We start from the raw sequence: 27,583 nt of genomic DNA on the forward strand, positions 1-27,583 counted from the left end.
CATACTTATATCAGACAAAGTAGACATCAAGATAAAAAAGGCAATGAGTGAGAAAGAGCGGCAGTATATAATAATAAAAGGACACTCCGTCAAGCAGACACAACACTTATAAATATACATGCACCTAACACAGGAGCACCAAAGTACATACAGCAACTATTAACAGACCTAAAGGAAGATATTAACAGCAACACAACAGTATGGGGAAACCTTAACACCCCACTAGCATCAATGGATAGATCAGCCAGACAGAAAGTCAACAAGGAAGTAGTGGAATTAAATGAAAAACTAGACCAGATGGACTTAGATATATATATAACACTCCATCCAAAAACAGCAGAATACACATTCTTCTCAGGGGCACTTGGAACATTCTCAAAGATAGACCATATGTTGGGAAAAAAGGCAAGCTTCAATAAATTAAAGAACATTGAAATATCAAACATCTTTTCTGACCACAATGTTATGAAACTAGAAATCAACTATAAGAAAAAAGCTGGGAAAGCAACAAATAAGTGGAAAATAAACAATATGCTACTGAATGACCAATGGATCATTGAAGAAATTAAAGAAGAAATAAAAAAAATCTGGAGACAAATGAAAATGAAAATGCATCATACCAAATCATATGGGATGCAGCAAAAGGGGTCCTAGGAGGGAAATTCATAGCAATAGAGGCCCATCTTAACAAATAAGAAAAATCTCAAATAAGCAATCTTAAACTATACCTACTAGTATTAGAAGAAAAACAAACAAAGTCCAAGGTCAGTAAAAGGAGGGAAATAATACAAATTAGAGCAGAAATAAATGAAATTGAAACCAAAAACAGTAGAAAGGGTCAATGAAACTAACAGTTGCTTCTTTGAGAAGATAAAGAAAATTGATAAACCCTTAGCCAGACTTGCTAAGAAAAAAAGAGAGAAGCCTCAAATAAATAAAATTAGAAAAGAAAGAGGAAAAATTACAATGGATACCACATAAATACAAAAGATTGTAAGAGAATACTATGAAAAACTATATGCCAACAAATTGGACAATCTAGAAGAAAGGGATAAATTCTTAGACACATACAACTTCCCAAAACTGAATCAAGAAGAAATAGAGAATCTGAACAGACCAATCACAAGCAAAGAGATTGAAACAGTAATCAAAAACCTCCCAAAAAACAAAAGTCCAGGAACAGATGGCTTTTCTGGAGAATTCTACCAAACTTTCAAAGAAGATTTAGTACCTATCCTTCTCAAACTATTCCAAAAAATTTAAGAAGATGGAACACTTCCTAACATGTTTTACAAGGCCAACATCACCCTGGCACCAAAGCTAGACAAGGACAAAACAAAAAAGAAAAATTACAGGCCAATATTGTTGATGAACATACACGCAAAAATCCTCAAAAAAATATTGGCAAACTGAATACAGCAATACATTAAAAGGATCATACACCATGATCAGGTGGGATTTATACCAGAGATGCAAGGAAGGTTCAACATTGATGAATTAATCAATGTGATACACCACATCAAGAAAATGAGGAATAAAAACCACATGATCATCTCAATAGATGCAGATAAAATGCAGAGATAGCATTTGACAAGATCCAACATCCATTTACGATAATAACTCTCAATAAAATGGGTAAAACAGGAAAGTACCTCAACATAGTAAAGTCCATATATGACAAACCCATAGCCGACATCATACTCAATGGGGAAAAACTGAAAGCCATCCCTCTGACAACAGGAACAAGACAAGTGTGCCCACTCTCGCCACTCTTATTCAGCATAGTACTGGAGGTTTTGGCCAGAGCAATTAGGAAATAAAAAGAAACAAAAGGTATCCAAATTGGCAATGAAGAAGTTAAATGCTCACTGTTTTCAGACAACATGATTTTATATATAGAAAATCCTAAAGAATCCATCAGAAAACTATTATAAATAATCAACAAGTACAGCAAGGTTGCATGGTACAAAATCTACTTACAAAAATTAGTTACATTTCTATACTGAAATAACGAACTAACAGAGAGAACTCAAGAATATAATCCCACTTACAATTGCAAGAAAAAGAATAAAATCTTTATGGAGAAATTTAACCAAGGAGGTGAAAGACCTATACAATAAAAAGTATAAGACATTATTGAAAGAAATCCATAATGGCACAAAGAAATGGAAAGATATTCCATGCACATGGATTGGAAGAATAAACATAGTTAAAATGTCCATACTACCTAAAGCAATCTACATATTCAATACAATCCCATGCAGAATCCCAGTGACGTTCTTCACAGAAATAGAACAAAGAATCCTAAAATTCATATGGGCCAACAAAAGACCCTGAATAGCTAAAGCAGTCCTGAGAAAGAAGAACAAAGCTGGAGGCATCACAATTTCTGACTTCAAAATATACTACAAAGCTATAGTAATCAAAACAGTTTGGTACTAGCACAAAAACAGACACACAATTCAAGGGAACAGAATTGAAAGCCTAGAAATAAAACCACACATCTACGGACAGGTAATATTTGACAAAGGAGCTGAGAACATTCAATGGAGAAAGGAAAGTCTCCTCAATAAATTGTGTTGGGAAAATTGGACAGCTACATGCAAAAGAATGAAAGTAGACCATTATATTTTGCCATACACAAAAAGTAACTCAAAAATGGATTAGACTTTAATGTAAGACATGAAACAATAAAAATCCTAGGAGAAAATATGGGCAGTACACTCCTTGACATCGGTCTTAGAAGGATGTTTTCGAATTCCGTGTCTACTTGGGCAAGGGAAACAAAAGAAAAAATAAACAAATGGGACTTCATCAAAGAGCTTCTGCATGGCAAAGGAAACCAGGAACAAACGAAAAGACAACCCACTAACTGGGAGAAAATATTTGCTAGTCATATATCCAACAAAGGGTTAATCTCCAAAATATATTATGAACTCACACAACTGAACAACAAAGAAACAAACAACCCAATAAAAAAATGGGCAGAGGATATGAGCAGACATTTTTACAAAGAAGACATACAGATGGCCAACAGGCACATGAAAAGATGTTCAACATCACTAATCATCAGAGAAATGCAAATCAAAACTACTTTGAGATATCACCTTACACCCATTAGAATGGCTATAATCACCAAGACAATAAAATAACAACTGTTGGAGAGGATGTGGAGAAAAGGGAACCCTCAGACACTGTTGGTGGGAACGCAAACTCATGCAGCCACCATGGAAAACATTACGGAGATTTCTCAAAAAATTAAAACTTGAGATACCATACGACCCAGCTATCCCGCTACTGGATATTTATCCAAAGAACTTGAAATCAACAATTCGAAGAGACTCAGGCACCCCTATGTTCATTGCAGCATTACTCACAATAGGCAAGATGTGGAAGCAACCCAACTACCCATCACCTGATGAATGGATAAAGAAGATGTGGTATATATATACAATTGAATAGTACTCAGCCATAAAAAAGACACAGTTGTCCCATTTACAACAACATGGATGGGCCTTGAGGGCCCAATGTTAAGCAAAATAAGTCAAACAGAGAAAAAAAAATACCATACGATTTCACTCATATGAGGAAGATAAACAAACACATGGACAAAAAGAGAACAGATTAGTGGTTACCAGAGGGGATAGGGGGTGGTGGGTGGGCATAATGGGTAAAGGAGCACTTATATATGATGACTGACAAATAATAATGTACAACTGAAATTCCACAATGTTATAAACTATTATTACCTCAATAAAGTTAAGAAAAAAAACCCACCAAAACCTATGGGATGTAGCAAATTGGTACTAAAAGGGAAATTTAAAGAATGAGAAAAAGAAGAAAAAATGAAGCCCAAAGTCAGTAGAAGGAAGCAAATGATAAAAATCAGAGAAGAAACAAATGAAATAGAGACTAAAAAACAAAACAAAACAAAACAAAACAATAGAAAGGCTCAGTGAAAATAAGAGTTGATTCTTTGAAAAGAGAGAGAGAGAGAAAAAAAAAAGACAAACCCTTAGCCAGACTTGATATGCAAAAATGAGAGAAGGCTCAAATAAAATCAGAAATGAAAGAGGAGAAATTACAATGGCTGCCACAGAAATACAAAAGTTTATGAAAGAATACAAAACAAAAGCTATATGCCAACAAATTGGATAACCTGGAAGAAATGGATACATTCTTAGAATCATACAACCTCCCAACTGAATCAAGAAGAAATAGAGAATCTGAATAGACCAACCACAAGTAAAGAGATTGAAATAGTAATCAAACACTTCACAATAAACAAAACTCCAGGACCAGATGGCTTCTTTGGTGAATTCTACCAAACATTCAAAGAAGGCTTAATAGCTATCCTTCTCAACTCTTCAAAAAAATTTGAAGAGGACAAGATGCTTCCTAACTCATTTTACAAGGCCAACATTACTCTCATATCAAAACCAGACAAGGACCACACAAAAAAGGAAAATTACAAGCCAACCTCACCGATGAACACAGATGCAAAAATCCTCAACAAAATACTAGCAAATCAAATACAATAATGCATTTAAAGGGTCATACACCACCATCAGGTGGGATTTATTCCAGGGATGTAGGGATGTTTCAACATCTGCAAATCAATCAATGTGATACACCACATTAACAAAATGAAAAATAAAAACCATTTGATCGTCTCAATGCATAGAAAGCATTTGACAAGATCCAACATCCACTTATGATAAAAAATCTCAATGAAATGGTTATAAAAGAAAAGTACCTCAACATAATAAAGGCCATAGATGACAAACTCACAACAAACATCATACTCAAAGGGGAAAAATTGAAAGCTGTTCCTTTAAGAACATGAACAAGACCTGGATGTCCACTCTCACCACTCTTACTCAACATAGAATTGGAAGTTTTAGCCAGAGCAATTAGGCAAGAAAAAGAAATAAAAAGCATCCAATTTGGAAAGGAGGAATAAAAACTGTCACTATTTGCAGATGACATGATTCTATATATAGAAAACTCTAAAAAATGCACCAAAAATTATTAGAAGTAATTAATGAATACAGTAAAGTTGCAGGGTACAAAATCAATGTACAAAAATCAGTTGCATTTCTACACACTAATAATGAACTAGCAGAAAGAGAAATCAAGAATACAATCCCATTTACAATAGCAACAAAAAGAATAAAATATCTACAGAGAAATTTAACCAAAGAGGTGAAAGACCTATACACTGTAAACTATAAGACAGTACCGAGAGAAAACATAAAGAAATGGAAATATATCCCATGCTCATGGATTGGAAGAATGAACATAGTTAAAATGTCCATATTATCTAAAGCAATCTACAGATTCAATGTAATCCCAATCAAAATACCAATGACATTCTTCACAGAAATAAAGCAAAGAATCCTAGAATTTATATGGAACAACAAAAGACCCTGAATAGGTAAAGCAATCCTGAGAACAAAGAACAAAGTTGGAGGCATCACAATCCCTGACTTCAAAAAATACTACAAAGCTATAGTAATCAAAACAACATGGTACTGGCACAAAAACAGACACATAGATCAACAGAACAGAATTGAGAGCCCAGAAATAAAATCACACAACTGTAGACAGGTAAGCTTCGACAAAGAAGCCAAGAACATACAATGGAGAAAGGAAAGTCTCTTCAATAAATTGTGCTGGGAAAATGGGATAGTCACATGCAAAAGAACGAAAGTAGACCATTATCTTAGACCATACACAAAAATTAACCTAAAATGGATTAAAGACTTGAACGTAAGACCCAAAACCATAAATCTCCTAGAAGAAAACATAGGCATTACACTTTTTGACATTGGTCTTAGCAGTATATTTTTGAATATTATGTCTCCTCAGGCAAGGGAAACAAAAATAAACAAATGGGACTGTATCAAACTAAAAAGCTTCTGAATGACAAAAGAAACCATCAACAAAACAAAAAGACAATCCATCAAGTGGGAGACAATACTTGCAAATCATATATCTGACAAGGGGTTAATTTCCAAAATATCTAAATAACTCATACAACTCAATAACAAAAAATGAACAACCCCATCAAAAAATGGGCAGTGGATATGAACAGATATTTTTTCAAAGAACATATATGGATGGCCAACAGGTACATGAAATGATGTTCAACATCACTAATTATTAGGGAAATGCAAATCAAAACTACAGTGAGATATCACCTTACACCCATCAGAATGGCTATTATTTAAAAAGACAAGAAATAATAAGCGTTGGAGAGAATGTGGAGAAAAGGGAACCCTCATTCACTCCTCATGAAAATGGAAACTGGTGCAGTCACTATGGAAATTAGTGTGATTTCTCAAAAAATTAAAAATAGAAATACCACATGACCCAACTATTCTACTTCTGAGTATTTATCTAAAGAACATGAAAACACTAATTTGAAAAGATATATGCACCCATATGTTCATTGCAGCATTATTCACAATGGTCAAGACTTGGAAGCAACCAAAGTGCCCATCAACGGATGAATGGACAAAGAAGATGGGATACATATATATATATATATATATATATATATATATATATATATATATATATATATATATACAATGGAATTCTGCTCAGCCATAAAAAAGAACAAAATTGTGCCATTTGCAACAACATGGATGGACCTTGACGATACGCTGAGCGAATTAAGTCAGGCAGAGAAAGACAAATACCGTATAATTACACTCATGTATGGAAGATATACAAAGAAACAAACACATAGATAAGGAGAACAGATTGGTGGTTACCAGAGGGGAAGGGGTTGGGGGAAGGCGATAGAGGTAAAGGGACACATAGTGTTGACGGATGGAAACTAGACTTTTGATGGTGAACACAATGCAGTCTATACAAAAGCTGAAACATAATAATGTACCTGTGAAATTTATACAATGTTATAAGCCAATTTGACCTCAATAAAATAATTTTTAAAAACAACAACAACAAAGAGATACCACTAGGCATCTATTAGAATGGCCAAAATATAGAGCACCGACAATACAAAATGCTGGTGAGAATGTGGAGCAACAGGAACTCATTCATTGCTGGTGAGAATGTAAAATGGTACAGTCACTTTGGAAGACAATTTGGCAGATTTATACAAAACTAAACACATTCTTACCATATCATCCAGCAATCATGCTCCTTGGTATTTACCCAAAGAAGCCCAAAAATTATCTCCATAGAAAAAGCTGCACACAGATCTTTATAGCAGCTTTATTCAAAATTGCCAAAACTTTGAAGCAACCAAGATGTACTTTAATAGGTGAATGGGTAAACAAACTAGTGCATCCATACAATAGAACATTATTTAGCAATACAAAGAAATGAACTTTCAAGCCATGAAAATGCATGGAGGAACTTTAAATGCAAATTGCTTAGTGAAAGAAACCAATCTGAAAAGGCATACAGTATGACTCCAGGCAATGATGTGGAAAAGACAAAACAATACAGACAGTAAAAAAGTCAATGTTTGCTAGGGGTTCAGGGCAAAGGAAGGAGGAAATAAATAACTTGAGCTCAGTGGAGTTTTTAGGGCAGTGAAACTATTCTGTATGATACTCCACTGGTGGATACATATCATTATATGTTTGTCAAAACCCAGAGGCCATAAAACATAAAGAGTGAACCCTAAACTATGGACTTTAGTTAATAATAGTGTATCAATATTGGTTCATCAATTATAACAAAAGTACCCCACTAATACAAGATGTTAATAATAAGGGAAACTGTGTGTGAGGGGGTTAGGAAGAATATGGGAACTCTCTGTGCTTTCTGCTAAATTTTTCTGTAAACCTACAACTCTCTAAAAATAGTTTATTAATTTTAAAAAACACACTACAAGCTCTTTTCAAATCAGTGTGATTCTAGCACATGAATAGATAGGCCAATGGAATAGAAAAGAAAGCCCAGAAATGGGTCCAAGTATATATGTCAATTTAGAATATGATAAAGTTGGTTATCTCAAATCACTGGGAAAGATGGAACTTTTTAATAAGTGGTCGTGAGACAGCTGGACAACCATTTGGGAAAATTAGATCAACACCTCACATCATACATAAGAAGAAGCTCTAAATGGATCAGAGATCTAAATGCAAAAAGAACAAAACCCTTCAACCACTAGAAGAAAGCATGGATGAATTTCTCTACAATCTGGGCATAGGGCCGTGATTCTCAACCAGGGACAACTTTGACCCCAGGGGACATGCAGTAATATATGCAGACATTCTCAGTTGCCACAACTGTCAGAGTCCTACTGGCATCGAGTGGGTGGATGTCAGGGATGCAGCTACACCCTACAATGCACAGGACAGCTCCCCACAGCAGAGACATATCCAGGCTAATGTCATTGGTGCCACGGGTGAGGCTTTTAACTTGTACTCAAAATCCAGATGCAATAAAAGAAAATATTGATCAATATGACGAAAAAATAAAATTTTTTGGACAAATGTAACATTTAATCTTTTCCCTAATACTTCGCATTTTGGTTTTTCATCATAATTATGTAATACGAAGAAAATGTAAAGTTTTTTTCACCAAGTTCCATGTAGATGCCCCCAAATCCACTCCTGTTTCCTCCGATGAGCCATACAGCATTAACATTTTCTTTGTGGGCCATGACATGAACAGGTTGAGAACTCCTGCTATAAATAATGCCCATTTCTGTCTTAATTGTTTCTAACCTGCTTATCTGAGTGTCCTCCTTACAATGTCTATGTTCATGTGGGCACATATGCGTGTAAGTGCGCATGTAGGTGTGTCTTTCAAATTTCCTGGGGGCAAATATATTTGATATTTAACATTTATTCCACGTCAGACACTGTCCTAAGTGCTTTACATATATTATCATATTTAATCATCACCACGAACTATGAGATAGGTTCTTTTCCATCCCCATTTTACAGATGACACTGAGAAAAAGCAGTAAGTCACGTGCCCAAAGTCACACTGCTAGTAAGTGGTGGAGCTGAGGAAGGATTAGTTAACTGCTTGATAAATATTCTCCATATGGTGTTCACGAGAAGTCATGTTGAATTGCTTAAAAAGCTTAATCTATTTCAACTTTTTTGTTTATTTTTGCTAAAACTATTTATTTTTGAACCGAGCTTCTTTTCTTTTACTTTTTTACTGTGGTAAGAACACTTAGCCTGATATCACCCACTTAACTTTGTAAGTGTACAAGACAGTATGGTGAACTATAGGCACTGTGTTGTACAGCAGATCTGCAGAATTTATTCATCTGGCATAACTGAAACTTCATAGCTGATAAAAGAAAGAGATAAGAATGAGGCCAGAGTCAATGTGATGGTTACCATGACCACCTCAAGGCTGATCTATGGGCAGAAATAAAAAATTACATTTTAACCTTGACTGTTACCAGATGGCCGGAGAACAATGCAGTAGTTTTCCCTGTAGTTAGGACATTTGGAAAGACCCGGACACAAGATACACGGTAGCTGGAAAGGGCGACCAGTCAGAACTGGACTCAACCTTAACCTTGCACACCCTACACTTTTTGCCTTTAAAAACGAGCCACCCCAAGACCAAGGCGGGGCTCACCTATCAACTTGTGGGTTTAGGTGTACTTTCCCAGTTTAAAAACCTTTAATAAAAGCTCTCTTCTCTTTAAAACTTATCTTTGCCTCGTAAAGCTGCTCATTTCGGTTAACACACCCATTGAACAACTCCCTGTTTCCCCCTTCTTTTGATTGTATGTCCATGTTTACTCTGTTCCCCTGTTCATTCCTACGTTGCATGAATGCATTTAGCTTGTCATCATTACTGCAATCACTGCACAAAAAGCCATATGCCATGTGTGCTTTGAAATATTAAATGCCCACTTATGTTATATTTGTATTAATAATAATTTTACATAATAAAAATTGTATGATATATAGAAAACTTCTGATAAGACCACCACTCTGGAAGTAGCAAACTCCTCTAAAGGACGTGTATTTCATTGGAGCAGTGTGCATATAAGAGCTCCATTAGGACAAGAATTCTTTCTCCTTTCACACTGAGGCCTATTCCTCTAGACAGACGATACAGTGATGACAGTGTACGGCCTCGGGCAGCCCAAACCCAAGAACTACCTGTGTGCTGATGCAGCATTTTGCTTATCTGCTGTAAGCGGTGGCCCTTGGGGCTGAATTTGAAAAGTATGTCGTGGTGATATAAGAAACGGTACAAGTGGTAAAAGATGATTTTGCTGGCTCCAAATGTTGATTTTACATAAAGATCACAGGTGCTAAAAGAGAAAATGGGGATATTATGTCAATAAATGACTTAGATACTGGCAAACAAGTGTCTTTTGGCCCTCCCATCACTGACCTATTTATCTGGCAGTTGGTCTCGTGGCTGAGTATTTCCAGGGTCATGAGTATGTCCAGGGTCATCAAGTTGATGTGCTCAAAGACCTCTACACTTGTTTCCTAAGTGTCACAAATCTTCTCCCACTTACCATGGCACAGGAGGTCAAATCAACAACATCACCATCACCAGACTGCCTGTATCAGAAGGCTTTTCCCTGACTCTGCCCCTGTGATGTAGGGGAGACGGCCCTGACCAAGCAGGAGCCAAAGGGCATGTGAGCAAATAAGCCAAGTGCTTCCTTGGCATGAGGAAGAGGATATGCACCCAGCTAGGTGAGAAAGAGCCTGGAGCAAACCAGGTATCTGGTAAACGGCTGAGTTAAGTATCTTTGGCCTTTCTATTATTACCATAACTCTGCTTTGAAACAGATCAGAGTCCCAGTAAAAGGACAGTCTCTGATACAAGACCCACAATTACAAGAGGTCTCCGCAGAGCTTCCTTCATCTTCAGTCCCCAAATCGCTAGACACCCCATCCCATCACTATTCTCAACCACCATAATGACAATTAAAATAAACTTGGAGCAGTAAAGAAAACCTTTTTCGGAATTAAGGGACAGAGAGAAGCATGAATAGGGGCTGTTGCAGGGAGCTGGCTCCCAGCCAAGCGCTGCCTGTGTCCACTTTACTTCACCCCAAAATGACCTACTCACACCCCCTGAAATGTTTTGTGGCTTAAACTGACACAAAGTTCCCTGATGAAACTGCTATTGTTATAATAAGCATTCTTTGTGTAAAAATACAAATAAACTTAAATGTTTAAGTTCAGATCAACCTACATTTGTTGAGTGCCTATGCCTATGCCTGAGTGCCAAGGATTCGGAGGCCGTGGAAAAAAGGCAAAAGGATTTTTTTTAAAGCTTTTACCTGAGTGTCATTGTTTAGTCAATTGCTTTCATCCTGAATTATGTAAGTTTTACTGAGTACAAGAAGTGAGTTGAGAAGAAATGAGAGCAAAGAGGAGGCTCCAAGCTGGAGGCACTTTGGAACAATTCAGCAGAGGGAGGAGTTGTGAGAGGAATCTCAGGGAAATGTGGGACTGAGAAGCAAGGAAGATGGCAGTGGTTTATCAAAATGGAGATAAACTCAAATACCACCACCGGCTGATGTGCAACTGTGCATAAAGCTGCACAGCACCTGAATCAGAAGAGCATGCCCCCTCTAGCCTGCACCTCAAGTCCTCTCCCTCAGGAACTCACATGCGTATTTTCACCACAATCCAGCAAACTTCAGGTTAAATCTGCTTTGTGAGGTTGGCTGAGAACCCAGCCAACCAGCTGGTAACAGTGGTGCTATGGAAAAGGGATGGGTTTGCAGAAGGCGGAGGGAACCTTTGGCTTTGTCTGTGGTGTTTGAAGTGTTTATGATGAAACTGTATTAATGAATTACCTGCCTGATTTTTAAATTAGTACAAGTTAAAAATATATTGTGTACAGTAGAGGTTTGGAATAGAACTCATTTATACATCAGAGGTAGCCCATAGGAATGTTCCTCTGCGACATCCTCCTGCCCCTTTGGAAGGGCTCAGGTCAACTTGTAATGATCATCTGCTGTCTACAAGAGGTAATCATGAAATCACCAGTTACTAGTTGTACAGTAATTGAATAAATCATTTAACTTTCCTGAGGCTTGATTTTTTCAATGATAAAGTGTGATAGGGAGGCAGTCAAGATGGCGGCGTAAGCAGACTCTGAACTCACCTCCTCCCGTGGACACAGCCAATTTACAACTACTCGTGGAAAAATTAACACTGAGACAGAACTGAAAACTGGATAAGAGGAACTCCTGCAACAAAGGACAATCCTAATTGAGGTGGAAGAGGCAGAAACTCCCTTCTGGAGAGGAAAAATGCCACCTTCACAAGCGGTCAGCTTCACGGCCGCCTGGGAGCAGCCCACAGGTACGCAGCCCTCACTGGAGGCGTGGGGCCCTGAGCCAGGGAACGCCCCCTCTGTGGGCATTTTGTGGACCCAGCACAATCGAGACGAGTGGCATAATATCTGACTTTGCCTGCTACTAAAACATTGGGGAGCACCTCCAGAAAACCCGGTTCACAAAGAAACTAAAACTGGCTCTTAAAGGGCCCATGCGCAAATTCACCCATCTCAGAAAACATCCTAAAATCACCAGAAAGAAAGGTGCACAATGCTGTGGTGAAAAGATACTCACCTAAGATGCCCTGAGTGCATCACGGTGAGAGGTGAGACCTCTCCAGGGACTGGGACATTGGCGGTGGCCATTGTTGTGGCCTGGTGTGGGCGAGCTGACACAGATGCCATTGGAGATCTCCCTGGGGCCTGCTAGCCCAGGTCTGCCCCACCCACTAGAGCACCTATTTAATCCAGCTCAGCCAGGACAGGCAGCCCACCCTAGAGACTGGCCCCACCCAACAACAAGCCCTCAGGCAACTTGTGGGCCTGCATAGATTGGTGACTGGATTCTCTGCAGCCTGGCAACTGAGCCTACCTCAGTGGGACAGGGTGTGGACAAGGAGCAGGTGGAGAGTGGGGGGTGGTGGTGAAGTGTGTGGGGCTCCCGCTGTGGAGAGACTGGGTCCACTTTGGGAGGTCAGGGCATGCACATGGGTCAGGACTGTGTTGACTGTGTGTGTGGACCTGTGGGTGGCAGGGCTTGTCAGCTGCAGAAGACTTGTGCTTCTCAAAGACCCACATAGGGGGTTTGCTCCACCTTCCAAAGCCTGAAACAATTGGGTGCTCCTGTGCCTGAGGCCAGCCCAACCCAGCTGCAATCCTCAGAGAAGTGACAAGAGACCTAAAGGCTGGAGGCTTATAGCAATTGTAAGCCCCTGAGGTTAACAACCTGCCACACTGGGGGCCTACTCACTTAAAGAAATACTGCAATACAAATGTGGTACTAGAACTTGCAGCCAACTGTGCTGGGGCTCTGCACACCTGATAAAGAGACTGAAGGGCCCACAACAACTACAAGCAGCTGAGCATTACAACAGCTGGCCAGGAGCATAACTCAGCCTCCCTGGGCACCTACAGGGAGAGCAAACAGGCCACAACAGAAGGGCACACATAGCCTACATAGGGGTCACCCCTGGAACATTGAGAACTGAGGGAAGCACACTACAGGCCCCCTAAGGCATCACTTATATAAGGTCATCTATCCAAGAGCAGGAGACGTAGCTGACCTACCTAATACATAGACACAAGCACAGGGAAAGAGGCAAAATGAGGAGGCAAAAGAATACATTCCAAGTAAGGGAACAGGACAAAACCCCAGAAAAGGAACTAAGTGAAACAGAAATGAGCAACCTACTGGACAGAGAGTTCAAACTAAGAGTGTTAAGGATGCTCACTGATGTCGGGAGAAGAATAGATGAGCTCAGTGAGAATGTCAACAAAGAAATGGAAGATATAAAAAAGAACCAATCAGAAATGAAGAATAAAATACTGGAAATGAAAAATTCACTAGAAGGACTCAAAAGCAGAGTAGAGGATACAGAAGAACGGATCTGTGAGCTGGATGAAAGACTAGAAGAAATTACCCAAGATGAATAGGTAAAAGAAAAAAGAATTAAAAAGAGTGAGGACAGTCTAAGGGACCCCTGGGACAACATCAAGCGTGCTAACATCCGTGTTATAGATGTCCCGGAAGGAGAAGAGCGAGACAAAGGGGCAGAGAATCTATTTCAAGAAATGATAGATGAAAACTTCCCTAACCTAAGGAAGGAAACAGACATCCAGGTACAGGAAGCACAGAGAGATCCAAACAAGATAAACCCAAAGAGGCCCACAGCAAGACACATCGTAATCAAAATGTCAAGAATTGAAGATAAAGAGAGAATCCTAAAAGCCGCAACAGAAAGTCAAGTTACATACAAAGGAAACCCCATAAGGCTATCAGGTGACTTCTCAGCAGAAAACTTACAGGCTAGAAGAGAATGGCACGATATATTTAAAGTGCTAAAAGGAAAAAACTTACAGCCAAGAATACTCTACGCAGCAAGGTTATCATTCAAAATGGAAGGAGAGATCAAAAATTTCCCAGACAAGCAAAAATTAAAGGAGTTTGTTAACGAGAAACCAGTGCTAAAAGAAATGTTAAAGGGACTGATTTAAGGGGAAAAAACAAGACCACAAATAGGAAAAATTATCTATTTCCATGATAAGAACGTAATGGACACACATGCACAAAAAAGAGGTTAGATATGATATCAAAAACATAAAATGAGGGAGGAGGGGAATTAAAGAGTAGAGCTTTCAGATAGAGGTCAAAGTAAAGAGACCATAAATTCTGTATAGAAGAAGAAAGGAACAGAGAAGGACTACTAAAACACTGAGGAAAAAAAAGTTAAAAAATGGCAGTAAGTACATACTTATCAATAGCTACTTTAAATGTCAAAGGACTAAATGCTCCAATTAAAAGGCATTGGGTGGCTGATTGGATAAAACACCAAGACCCATATATATGCTGCATAGAAGAGACACACTTCAGACCTAAAGACACTCACAAACTAAAAGTGAAGGCAAGGAAAAAGATACTCCACACAAATGGCAATGAAAAGAAAGCTGGAGTAGCAGTACTCATATCAGACAAAATGGATGTTTTTAAAACAAAAACTGTAAAAAGAGATAAAAATGGGCATTACATAATGATCAAGGGAACAATCCAACAAGAGGATATAACACTTGTAAATATCTACTCACCAAATGTAGGTACCCCTAAATATATAAAGCAAGTATTAACAGACATAAAAAGAGAAATAGACAGTAACACAATAATAGTAGGGGACTTTAACACTCCACTTACACCAAAGGATAGATCATCCAAACAGAAGATCAATAAGGAAACATTGGCCTTAAACGACACACTAGAACAGATGGACCTAGTAGATATATAGAGAGCATTACATCCAAAACCGAAGAATACACGTTCTTTTCAAATGCACATGGAACATTCTCCAGAATTGATCACATATTAGGCCACAGAACAAGTCTCCATAAATTTAAGAAGATTGAAATAATACCAACCATCTTTTCCGTTGTTTCATACAACGGTATGAAACTAGAAATCAACTATAGGAAGAAAATCAGAAAAGCTACAAATACGAGGAGATTAAACAAAATGCTACCGAACAACGATGGGGTCAACGAAGAAATCAAAGGAGAAATAAAAAAATACCTGGACACAAATGAAAATGAAAATACGACATGCTAGAATTTATGGGATACAGCAAAAGCAGTTCTAAGAGGGAAGTTTATACCAATAAAGGCCTATCTCAACAAACAAGGAAAATCTCAAATAAACAATCTAACAGTGCACCTAAAGGAACTGGAAAAAGAAGACCAAACAAAGCCCCAAATCACTAGAAGAAGGGAAATAATAAAAATAAGAGCAGAAATAAATGAAATAGAGACTAAAACAACAATAGAAAAAATTAATAAAAGCAAGAGCTGGTTCTTTGAAAAGATCAACAAAATTGACAAACCTTTAGCTACACTCTCCAAGAAAAAAAGAGAGAAGGCACAAATAAGTAAAATCAGAAATGAAAGAGGAGAAATTACAACAGACATTTCAGAAATACAAAAGATTATCAGAGAATACTATGAAAAGCTATATGCCAACCAATTCGACAATCTGGAAGAAATGGACAAATTCTTAGAATCATACAACCTTCCAAAATTGGATCAAGAAGAAATAGAGAATTTGAATAGACCAATCACCAGTAAGGAGATCGAAACAGTAATCAAAAACCTCCCCAAAAATAAAAGTCCAGGACCAGATGGCTTCCCTGGTGAATTCTACCAAACATTCAAAGAAGACGTAATGCCTATCCTTCTCAAACTCTTCCAAAAAATTGAGGAGGGGGGGAAGCTCCCTAACTCATTCTACGAAGCCGACATTACCCTGATACCGAAACCAGACAAGGACAACACAAAAAAAGAAAATTACAGGCCAATATCATTGATGAACATCGATGCAAAAATCCTCAACAAAATACTAGCAAATAGCATACAACAATATGTTAAAAAGATTATACACCATGATCAAGTGGGATTTATTCCAGGTATGCAGGGATGGTTTAACATTTGCAAATCAATCAACGTAATACACCACATTAATAAAATGAAGAATAAAAATCACATGATCATCTCAATAGATGCAGAGAAAGCATTTGACAAGATACAGCATCCATTTATGATAAAAACTCTGAATAAAATGGGGATAGAAGGAAAATACCTCAACATCATAAAGGCCATATATGAGAAACCCACAGCTAATATCATCCTCAATGGTGAAAAACTGAAAGCTATCCCTCTATGAACAGAAACCAGACAAGGATGCCACTGTCACCACTCCTATTTAACATAGTACTGGAAGTCCTAGCCAGAGCAATCAGGCAAGAGAAAGAAATAAAAGGCATCCAAGCTGGAAAGGAAGAAGTGAAACTGTCACTATTTGCAGATGACATGATTATATATATAGAAAACCCTAAAGAATCCACCAGAAAACTCTTAGAAGTAATAAACGAATATGGTAAAGTTGCAGGATACAAAATCAACATACAAAAATCAGTTGCATTTCTATACACTAACAACGAAGTAGCAGAAAGAGAAATTAAGAATACCATCCCATTTACAATTGCAACAAAAAGAATAAAATACCTAGGAATAAACTTAACCAAAGAGGTGAAAGAGCTGTACACCAAAAAGTATAAAACATTGCTGAAAGAAATTGAAGGAGACACAAAGAAATGGAAAGATATTTCATGCTCTTGGATTGGAAGAATTCACATAGTTAAGATGTCCATACTTTGTAAAGCAATCTATAGATTCAATGCAGTCCCTATCAAAGTTCCAACAACATTTTTCACAGAAATAGAGCAAAGAATCCTAAAATTTATATGGAGCAACAAAAGACCCCGAATAGCTAAAGGAATCCTGAGAAAAAAGAACAAAGCTGGAGGTATCACACTCCCTGATTTCAAAATATATTACAAAGCTATAGTAACCAAAACAGCATGGTACTGGCACAAAAACAGACACACAGATCAATGGAATAGGATCGAAAGCCCAGAAATAAACCCACACATCTATGGACAGCTAATCTTTGACAAAGGAGCCAAGAACATACAATGGGGAAACGAAAGTCTCTTCAACAAATGGTGTTGGGAAAACTGGATAGCCATATGAAAAAAAATGAAAGTAGACCCTTACCTTACACCATACACAAAAATTAACTCCAAATGGATTAAAGACTTGAATGTAGGACCTGAAACTATGAAACTTCTAGAAGAAAACATAGGCAGCACACTCTTCGACATTAGTCTTAGCAACATCTTTTCAAGCACCATGTGTGACCGGGCAAGAGAAACAATAGAAAAAATAAACAAATGGGACTACATCAAACTAAAAAGCTTCCGCACAGCAAAGGAAACCATCAACAAAACGAAAAGACAACCTAACAATTGGGAGAAGATATTTGCAAACCATACATCTGATAAGGGCTGAATCTCCAAAATATACAAAGAACTGATGCATCTCAACAACAAAAAAACTAACAACCCAATTAAAAAATGGGCAAAAGACCTGAACAGACATTTCCCCAAAGAAGATATACAGATGGCCAACAGACACATGAAAAGATGTTCAAAATCATTAACTGTCAGGCAAATGCAAATCAAAACTACAATGAGATATCACCTCACGCCCGTCGGAATGGCTATAATTAACAAGACAGGAAACAACATGTGTTGGAGAAGATGTGGAGAGAAGGGAACTCTCATACACTGCTGGTGAGAGTGCAAACTGGTGCAGCCACTATGGAAAACAGTATGGAGATTCCTCAAAAATTCAAGGATAGAACTACCATATGATCCAGCAATTCCACTGCTGGGTGGAACTTGAAAGAACTTGAAAACACCAATGTGTAAAGATACATGCACCCCTGTGTTCATTGCAGCGTTATTCACAATAGCCAAGACTTGGAAGCAACATAAGTGCCCATCAAGGGACGAATGCATAAAGAAGATGTGGTATATAGACATAATGGAATCCTACTCAGCCATAAGAAATGATGAAATCCAGGCATTTGTGACAACATGGATGGACATTGAGGGTATTATGCAAAGTGAAATAAGTCAGAGGGAGAAGGTCAAATACCATATGACTTCCTTCATTAAGTAGTAGATAATAACAACAATAAACAAACACATAGAGACAGAGATTGGATTGGTGGTTACCAGAAGGGAAGTGGGGAGGGTGGAGGGTGAAGGGGATAATTCGGCATATGTGTGTGGTGGTGGGTTGTAATTAGTATTTGGGTGGTGAACATGATGTAATCTATGCAGAAATAGAAGTATAATGATGTACACCTGAAATTTTTACAATGTTATAAACCAATGTTACTGCAATAAACACAAAATTAAAAAAAATAGATAACATTAAGGTTACATTAAAGTTAGCGTTAACTATTGTTATATTTTTGTCAGATTTTTGCAAAGGAAAATAACCCATTCTATGTTCTTTAACTAGAGATAGAACTCTATTTTAATAAACGCCTCATAAAATTTAATTCAATATAACAAATATGTTTCCACATCCCATAAGTGTCTTTTTGTTAATCTCTTGAATACTGATTCTTATTTAACTAATGCTTTCATATGTCTCTTTGATTTTAACAAGTTGTTCAATAAAGCTGTACTTTTATTATGGCAAAAAAAATAGTTTGATAATAAAAATCTACTCACCGTGTTGCTGTGCATATTAAATGAAGGTGTATACGTAAGGCGCCTAGCCTGGTCTCTAGTTCCAAGTAGACACACAACAGATATTCATCTCCTCTCCACTCCAAACCAATCCATGAACTAGAATGGCAACACAAAATTCACGAGGAACTAGACAAGAGGGTCCACTCTGTCCTCAGATATTCCTTCCTTGAGCCCTAGTCTGTGCTTCACCCCTGGAAGTGATACAAAGTGAAAACACTCATCAAGGCTGATACCTCACAATCACCTGTTACCAGGGGGGCCATGAAAGATTAGGCTTTAAAAGGAATTTAACCAGCCCGACCCAGTGGCATAGTGGTTAAGTGTGCGCGCTCCATGTTGGTGCCCCAGGGTTCGCAGGCCCAGATTCTGGGCACCCATTGACTCACTGCTTGTCAAGCTATGCTGCGGCAGGGTGTCCCATATAAAGTAGAGGAAGAAGGGCATGGATATTAGCCAAGGGCCAATCTTCTTCAGCAAAAAGAGGAGGATTGGCATTGGATGTTAGCTCAGGGCTAATCTTCCTCACACAAAAAAAATACTAAATAAAAAAAAAAAGGACCTTAACGTTTATTAATATATAATTGCCATCATTCATTGAGTGCTTACAACATGCCAGGCTTGTGATGCATGGGCCAACACTGGTACAATGACAGCCATCAGACTAAGTGCTGAAAATATATGTTTCATTTAATCCTCACAACAGCCCAGAGATGTAACTCATCCCCATTTTCAAAGATGAGGAAATGGAGGCTTAGAGAGATTAGATATGTCAACTTAAAAAGCAAATTCACCTATTTACCCTCAAAATGAGTTCATTTCGAATAGCCAAAGAGAATTGCAATTTGGGATGTGCATGCTATGGCGAACCATAGGCAAATCCAGAAAACAAAGGAGGGGAGCTGACTTTATTGAAAATAAGAGTGAGTAGGGAGGGGCTGTTGCAAAGGAAGATCCACTGGGGGGAAGTAACAGTCCAGGGCAGCAACAGCATCTCATTGGCTGAGCTGCAGCATTTCTCATTGACTGGGCTGCTGCAGGTGCAGAGAGAAATCTTCCCTTAGTAAAGTAGTTATACTTCCTGTCTGACATGCAAGCCACACCCTCTTCCTGTTTGAAGTAACTGACAATGTATGATAGAGCATGAGAGCTCCCCCTACAGGCCTTCCCAACTCCAATTTAGTTAAGGTTTCTTTTATTAATTTCACAGATGACTTCCCCAAGATCACACTCACTGGTCAGTTGGCACCGGTTCAAATCCAACTAGCTCTGAATCCAGCACCTACGTTCTTTCTTTTAATTCCTTCCTTGTCTAACACAAATACCAATTATAGGACGAAAAGTCTTAATTCATCTGCTCATGGAATATTACGAAACTGTACTTTGGAGCAAAATTTTACTGATTTGCTTGTGGAAACAGAGGAATTCTAAAAGAAAGGGAAAGATCCAAGAAAACAAGAGAAAAGAAAAATTAAGTGAAGAATATGGATGCTGAGGCTGCAATTTCAAAGACAGAGATAGGACATATTCTCATATACGCTGCATTGAGGATGAGACTTTGGGGAGAGAAGTGGACGAGGAGGGCTCCTAGGAAGCTGTGCTGTGCTGACCTTAGTGGTCCCTCTTGACCTTCCCCTGGATAACTTGCAGCGTAGACCCACCATACTCCTGACGCATGTGAATTCTGATTTCAGTTTCTTTGGAACGCTCTCCCATGGAAAGGGGACTTCAAGTGACAGAGTGGGGCACCCTCTCGTTTGCACATACATACCAAGACATGGAATCAAGACCTCGTACAGGTTCTTGGACTTGGGATCTGCAGAGTGAAGCAGAGGAAACAGAAGACAGCATTAGAGGAAAATTACCAGTCATGGTTGGTGAAGGTTCTCTTCACTTGCCTGCACCAACCACAAATAGTAAGCAAAAGGGAGCCCAGAGCCCACTCCATGCAGCCCTTGGCAGGCCCAGGGAAACCCCAATCTTGGTTCAGGAACCAGAGAACAGCAAGCCCATGAGACAGACAGGTACACAAACCCAGATTCTTCCCTTGTTCACACTTCCTGCAACAGTCACAGAGATTGCCCGAGGGTCACAAGTTTCCAGAACAGGAGTTGGGACAACATATCATATCCTTTTCGAAAAGCAAGTCAACTCTTAGAGCAGGGGCGGCAGACACCAGAGAGTGAGGTACTGATGCCTCCTGGGGTTCTCGAGAACTTCACTGGACGTGGTTTACAGCTCTTGGCCTTTAAGAGATGAGCTTGAGACGAATCAGCTGGGGGATGGGGAAACACGGAGACTTTCAGGAAAGGCTGTTTTGTTTTATTAGGTTTTTCTAAGAGGAATGGATACAAGGGCACAGGGAAGGAAGATGAGAACATCAGACCTTAGTTTTACAGAGTTCATGGAGCGAAAACTGGACATTTTAATTTTGTGCTATGAGATAATCCACCATGGAAGCCTTGGAAAAGTGTTGGATGGGCGAGTCAGATGACCTGTGCCCCAAGAGGGAACACAGATGAGAAACATGCAGAAAACAAAAACAAAATCTGCACCACAATCAAGAGGGTAGACTGGTAAATTAATGACCTGGAACTCAGGTTCAGGTACTGAACAGCAGAGGCAGAGCTACTTCTGAATCCCCTGACGATTTCTGCTCAAGAAAGGGCTGGGGGTGGGGAGTGTTGCTGACACAGAACACACAAAAGCAAGAGAGGCAAAGGAAGCCTCTGGTGAACTGGTGGTGCCACCTGGGCTCTAAGATACACTGACCTAAAAGGGCCCATGAGAGCCTGAACTAGATGGGGGGCTGGGGAACATGGGACTCCTTTCAGGATTGGTGGGAAACCTCCCCACCCTTTCTCCACTGTCTCTTAAAGGACCAATAGTGATCTCTGCTGCAGAATTCCTTTAGAATCCTGCCTGTGGGTTGCGCATATCTGATTCCTTCTGAATTCATCTCCTCCCCAATTGCATGGGCTCTGAATATCCCAGCAGAAAATTCACAGCCAGGATAGGATTGTGGAGGATAATGCCAGGGATTCCTTTCATACCAGGAATACCCCTGGGCACAGTTTCAGCCAGGTCCCTCTGAGGCCTTTCCTCCCACACATCCCTGCCCCCAGAGCCTTACTCAGTCCCAAAGGAGATAGTGGATTCCAGGTCTACAGCTGACTCAGCCCCAGCCACTGTCATTGTTCTCACTGCCACCAGGTGACACTGTAGGAAACTGGTTTTGCTCCCTGTCAGGCCACCTGGGAGTGGTGCTGAGAGACCGCTGAGCCTGCCCAAGCTTCAGTCAGGGGCCCCACCTATGAGGTTGCCAAGGTCACAGCTCTTTTTAGTTGACACTCTCTCCCCATTTCAGCCACTGTTTCTCAATGCACTGCACCAGAAAAAGCTACCAGAACCAGCCACAAACAAAGGGAAAAATCATTCCCTCCCCCAAAACTCCTAAGTCCTCATGTTGAATATAGTCCTCCCTGTGCATGTGGTAATGTTATTTCAATGGAATCACTGCCCTGTCCTCCACTGAGACCTTCAGGACCACCTTCTTGATCCCCCAGATCTCCCTCACTTCCAACTATGCAGCTGAGGGTGGAGTACTCATGCCTTCCTCACCTGTCTGTGTACAGAGCTCTGACTCAGAGAGGGATGGATTCTGCCAAATCTCACAAACAAAAGGTCCTATTACACCCTGAGTTGTCCCAGATAAATGGATACCTGTTCTTCCACAACTCAAGGGACTCTCATAGGATGAAGAGAGTAGCTTCAAGGTGGGCATCTGGTTCTTCTGTGGAGGCAGCCAAAAATTTCTGAGTTAAGACTGCGCAGCTCTTATAGCTACACGAATGGAGGAGGCAGGAATAATCTCAGAGGAAGGTGTATTAGATTTCCATTACTGCTGTAACAAATTACTGCACACTTAGTGGCTTTAAGTAACACTAATTTATTATCTCACAGTTCTGTAGACCAGAAGTCCAACATGGGTCTCGCTGGGCTAAAATCAAGGTGTCAGCAGGGCTGCATTTCTACTGGAGGCTCCTAGAGGAGAATGCATTTCCTTGCTTTTTCCAGCTTCTAGAGACCACCCATATTCCTTGGTTTGCCAAGGATGGAGGACGCCTTCGTCCATCTCCAAAGCCAGCATCTCTCTGACCCTTTCTCTGTAGTCATGTCTCCCTCTGACCACAGCCAGCAAAGGTTCTCTGCTTTTAAGGACCCCATGTGATTAGATTGGACCCACACAAATAATATAGAATAGGCTCTTCATCTCAAAGTTTTTGACTTAATCACATCTGCAAAGTTGCTTCTGTCATGTAAGGCTACCTATTACCAGGTTCTGAGGATAAGAACATGGACATATTTGGAGGGCTGTTATTCTGCCTACCACAGAAAGGAATCTAAAAGTTAACTAACTGAGGGCTTTGTCCAAGTAACTAAGTTGTTGTTTGAAGCTGACGTATTTGTCACACACATCCAACATAATACAGCATATTGGTTAAGATTCCTGGCTCACTATTCAGAACAAACCAGTTTCAAAGAATGGGCACTATTTACTGTCTGTGTAACCTTGAATAAGTTACTTTGTCCCTTTGGAAACTCAGTTTCCTCTATTGTAAAGTGAGCATTTTACATATGCATAGGACTTGCAGCAGAAGCCCTGGTTCACCATCAAGATCCCCCTGCAGGACCAAAGCTCTCATTCCCCAGACTGCCTCTGTGTTGGCTGCTAACGGCTCAAAGCAGCATCCCTCTCCAGGGACTGTCCTGCTGCAGCCAGAGTGCAGAAAAGACTGAAGACCAGTTCCCAAGACTTAATTCCAGAAAGAGCAGAGCTCCAGAGGAGGTTGAATTTTCAACCTCATCAAGACTGCCACACCAATGTCAGGGTACCAACTGGGAAGAATGTGACCCTAATACATGAGTTGGGACATCTGAGTCAATGAACTGAAAATCTTGGGTCCCCAGATTCCCCCTGACCAATTCCAGCATGCATAAATGGCTCACTTTTCCCTCGTACAGGCAAGCACCCTCCCTCTGCTTAAGGACAAGTCAGAAGCCTCTGTCTTGCACAACAAGATGTTCTTCCCTCAGGGTCAACTCCCACCTCTCTTCCAGACCACCAGACCAATAATTAGAGTTAAATCACAACATAACACAGCCAGGAAACTCTGGTTCTGGTAAAGATGAAAGGGAACATCCTCTGGAGGAGCTGAAGGACCTAGGCAACATGACTGACAAGAGCCTGAGGATTCTAGGTCAAGGGGACAGGACATAGACTTACATAAGGGGAGATTTATCAATATGAAATCATCTCCTGTGATGTAGGATTTAACAGTCTGTCAAGGACCCCGGAAGACAAGGCTAACGTGCCACTAGGAAGGCTCTGGAGCTTGTAATAAACAAAGGCCTACACTAAAGGTAGAATGCAACACTGCTCTGACAGACAGTGAAATATGGATTCAAATGGCTCAAAGTAGGCTTGCTAGAATGGAGATACTTTCTAAGTCTGAAAAACTCAATGGCTGGCTATGTAGAAAGGACTCAGAGAAAACATGATTCATCAAAGTGATAGGGAATGAGGGACACCAGCATCATTGAGTTCAGTGGTGGCTGTCCTTTCTAGGCAGAGCTGATGACAGAACTCCTAGATAAACAATGGACATGTGAATATTCCAAAATAGAAAAGGCCAGGTGGCAGTCCCTCAGCATCAGAAACAAGGCAGGTGCAATTATCATAAGGATCACGAAGGCTGGAGTGATCATCAATGAGCCTGACCTGCAGAGAGCTACGGAAGAAGTTAATGAAACATGATATCCCTAGAGGCATGATATATAGCTGCCAATAGGACTATTGCTGAATCTGAACAATCAAAAGAAATCACAAAGAAAAGAGAGGAAAATCTTTGGGACCTAGGGCTTGATGAAGAGATCTTAAGATAATCTATGGATGGCAAATAAGCACATGAAAAGAAGTTGGACATCCAGAGGAGATTGAATTTTCAACCTTCGGAAGACAGCACACCAAGGTCGGGGTACCAGTTGGGAAGAATGGGACTCTAATACATGAGCTAGGACATCTGAGTCCATGCAGTTGAAAATCTTGGGTCCCCAGATTCCTCATGAAAAATTCCAGCCATCTGAAAAACAGCTCTTGACATGCTACTGTGCCCTGGTAGAGATAGAGAGCCTAACCATAGAGCTCCAAGTGACCATGTAGCCAGAACTATCTGTTTGAGCTTGTTCTGTCAGACCTGCTAAGGTTGGTCAGGCCCAGTAGCAATAGATCATAAGGTGGAAATGGTACACCTGGGGTCGACACAACTAGGATCAGAGGACACAAATTTGCTGCGTGAACAGATGGCTCAAACCTTCATGTTGTCCACCCACTGTTGCCTGGTAAAGTCTCCTTCAGTTCAGGCCAATAGCTGAATGTGGGGTTCTTTATGAGCTGCTGAAAGAAGAGAAAAAATGCTGAGCTTGCTGCACATGTGAGTTGGGTCAGGATGTGAGTGCAAGTTAATAATGGAACTGAGGCTGCTCTACATCCCCATTCAGGGGTGGTTCTGAAGAGCAGCTGTGAGAGGAAATCTTCTGAATGGACAAAGCTTTGGGAAGTCTATCTGGTCATCCATTGAATGAGAAACAAAACTGATTCAAAATAAGATTATGTATGGGCTCATGAGCAGTGGTGAATAGCATGGCTGGTTTGACTGTGGCCTGGAAGGAGAAAGATTAGACAGTAGGGGACAAAGAGGTCTGGGAAACAGGCATGTGGAGGCAAAAATGACAATGGGCATGAAGTGTGAAGATCTTTGTATTGCATCCTAATACTCACCCAAGAGTTTTTATCACAGAAGAGGCATGAAAAACTTGGTAGGCAAAGTGACTCAGTTAACATCAGACACCCTCTGTCATCACATGTCCCAGTAGTGTTACAAAGGGTCCATGAACAGAGTAGCCACAGTGGCAGGGATGGAGGCTTTGAAGGGGCGCAATAACATGGGCTCCCTCCTACTTGGTAAGGTTGACTTAGGGATTGGCACCACAACCATCCATCCTGCCAGCACAAGGGACCAATGCTAAGACTAGGAAACAGCACCATCCCCTGAGAAGATAAGCCCATTGGGTGTGTTGTATCCTGAAAGAGAAAGAATTAATCGTAAGTGGATTTAGCCAAGTTCCAGTTATGGGTTTACTATTCTTGCCTGCAGGGATTCAGCTGACACCTCTGTCCAAGGGCTTACATAGCGTTTGACCAACTAAGACAAGATCTTGCATAATATCACCTTGGACCATTGGACCTGCTTTACAAGAGAGGAAGTGGGGCAGTGAACACATAACCATGGGACCCACCTGCCCATCACATACTGCCCACCAAAAAGTTTCTATCCTGAAAAGGTGATGGAATGGCCTTTTGAAGGCACATCTGAGGCTCCACTTGGAGATAATACATTGGGATATGAGGCTCCATCTGCAGGATGTATTATACAACCTAGTCATTGACCTAAAGTTTCTGTGTTCTCAATGGATAGACTACATGGGTCTAGAAGCCAAGGGGTGGAAGGAAAATTGGCTCTGCTCACCATCACCCTCAATGATCCACTTTAGGGAATTAGTGCATCCCATACCCACAAAAATAGGCTCTGTAAATCCTTGTTTCCCAAGGGGCAGATATTCCACCAGGGGGCACAGTAAAAGTAGCATTAAACATTAAGCTATGGCTTCCACCCAGTGACTTCAGGTTCCTTGTACCAAGAGAACAGCAGGCAAGGAAAGGAGTCCCATCCTTTAAGGGTAATTGACCCTGATCATGATGATCCACTAGGAACTCTTTTGGTATTCCCCTGTCCAATTATGACAATAGATAGATAAGTGCATCCTGAGATGGCCAGGGTGACCATGGGCTCAGTCCCTCAGGGATAAGGAGCTGGGTGACTGCAACTAGACCAGCAGAGATGTTAGCTGAGGATGAGGGAAACCTAGAAGGAGTAGTAGAGGAGGGAGATGATGAGTATCATTTGTGGCCTTGAGACCACAAATGGTCATCTCATTAACCTTCCTCTTCTAAGTTTCCCAAGGGTCACTGTATGAAACAAGTGGATCCCAGCAGTGAACAGGGTGGATTAGAGAGAATACTATGACACACCATCAAGAGTCCCCTTTAGTACTGAGGCACTTATTCCCCCACTGCCAGGAATATTAGCTGCTGATGGCTCACATCTGAGTTGCTCTTGAGAAATTCCCTAGGCCACATGAACCTGCCTTGCCCAAGTTTACACTCCTCCTTTAGGGGTAGCCATCAACCAATGACTGGTCAGTGTGGAGGTACAATGACGAATTCCCCTCACCTCCTTTCAGGACAACTCTAAAGGACAGCCCAGATTCCGTGCTCACTGTGAGATTGCCTGAAGAGACTGTTTCAAGTGCACCACAGTCTG

At 40.2% G+C, this 27,583-nt stretch overlaps 1 pseudogene; it reads right to left on the minus strand.

Moving 5' to 3' along the window:
- Positions 1-27,583, minus strand: part of LOC131413239 (cytochrome P450 4X1-like) — a 152,027-nt pseudogene that overhangs the window by 37,139 nt on the left and 87,305 nt on the right.

This window comes from Diceros bicornis, chromosome 13, assembly GCF_020826845.1.
Source record: "Diceros bicornis minor isolate mBicDic1 chromosome 13, mDicBic1.mat.cur, whole genome shotgun sequence".
In the NCBI taxonomy this organism is placed as follows: Eukaryota; Metazoa; Chordata; class Mammalia; order Perissodactyla; family Rhinocerotidae; genus Diceros; species Diceros bicornis.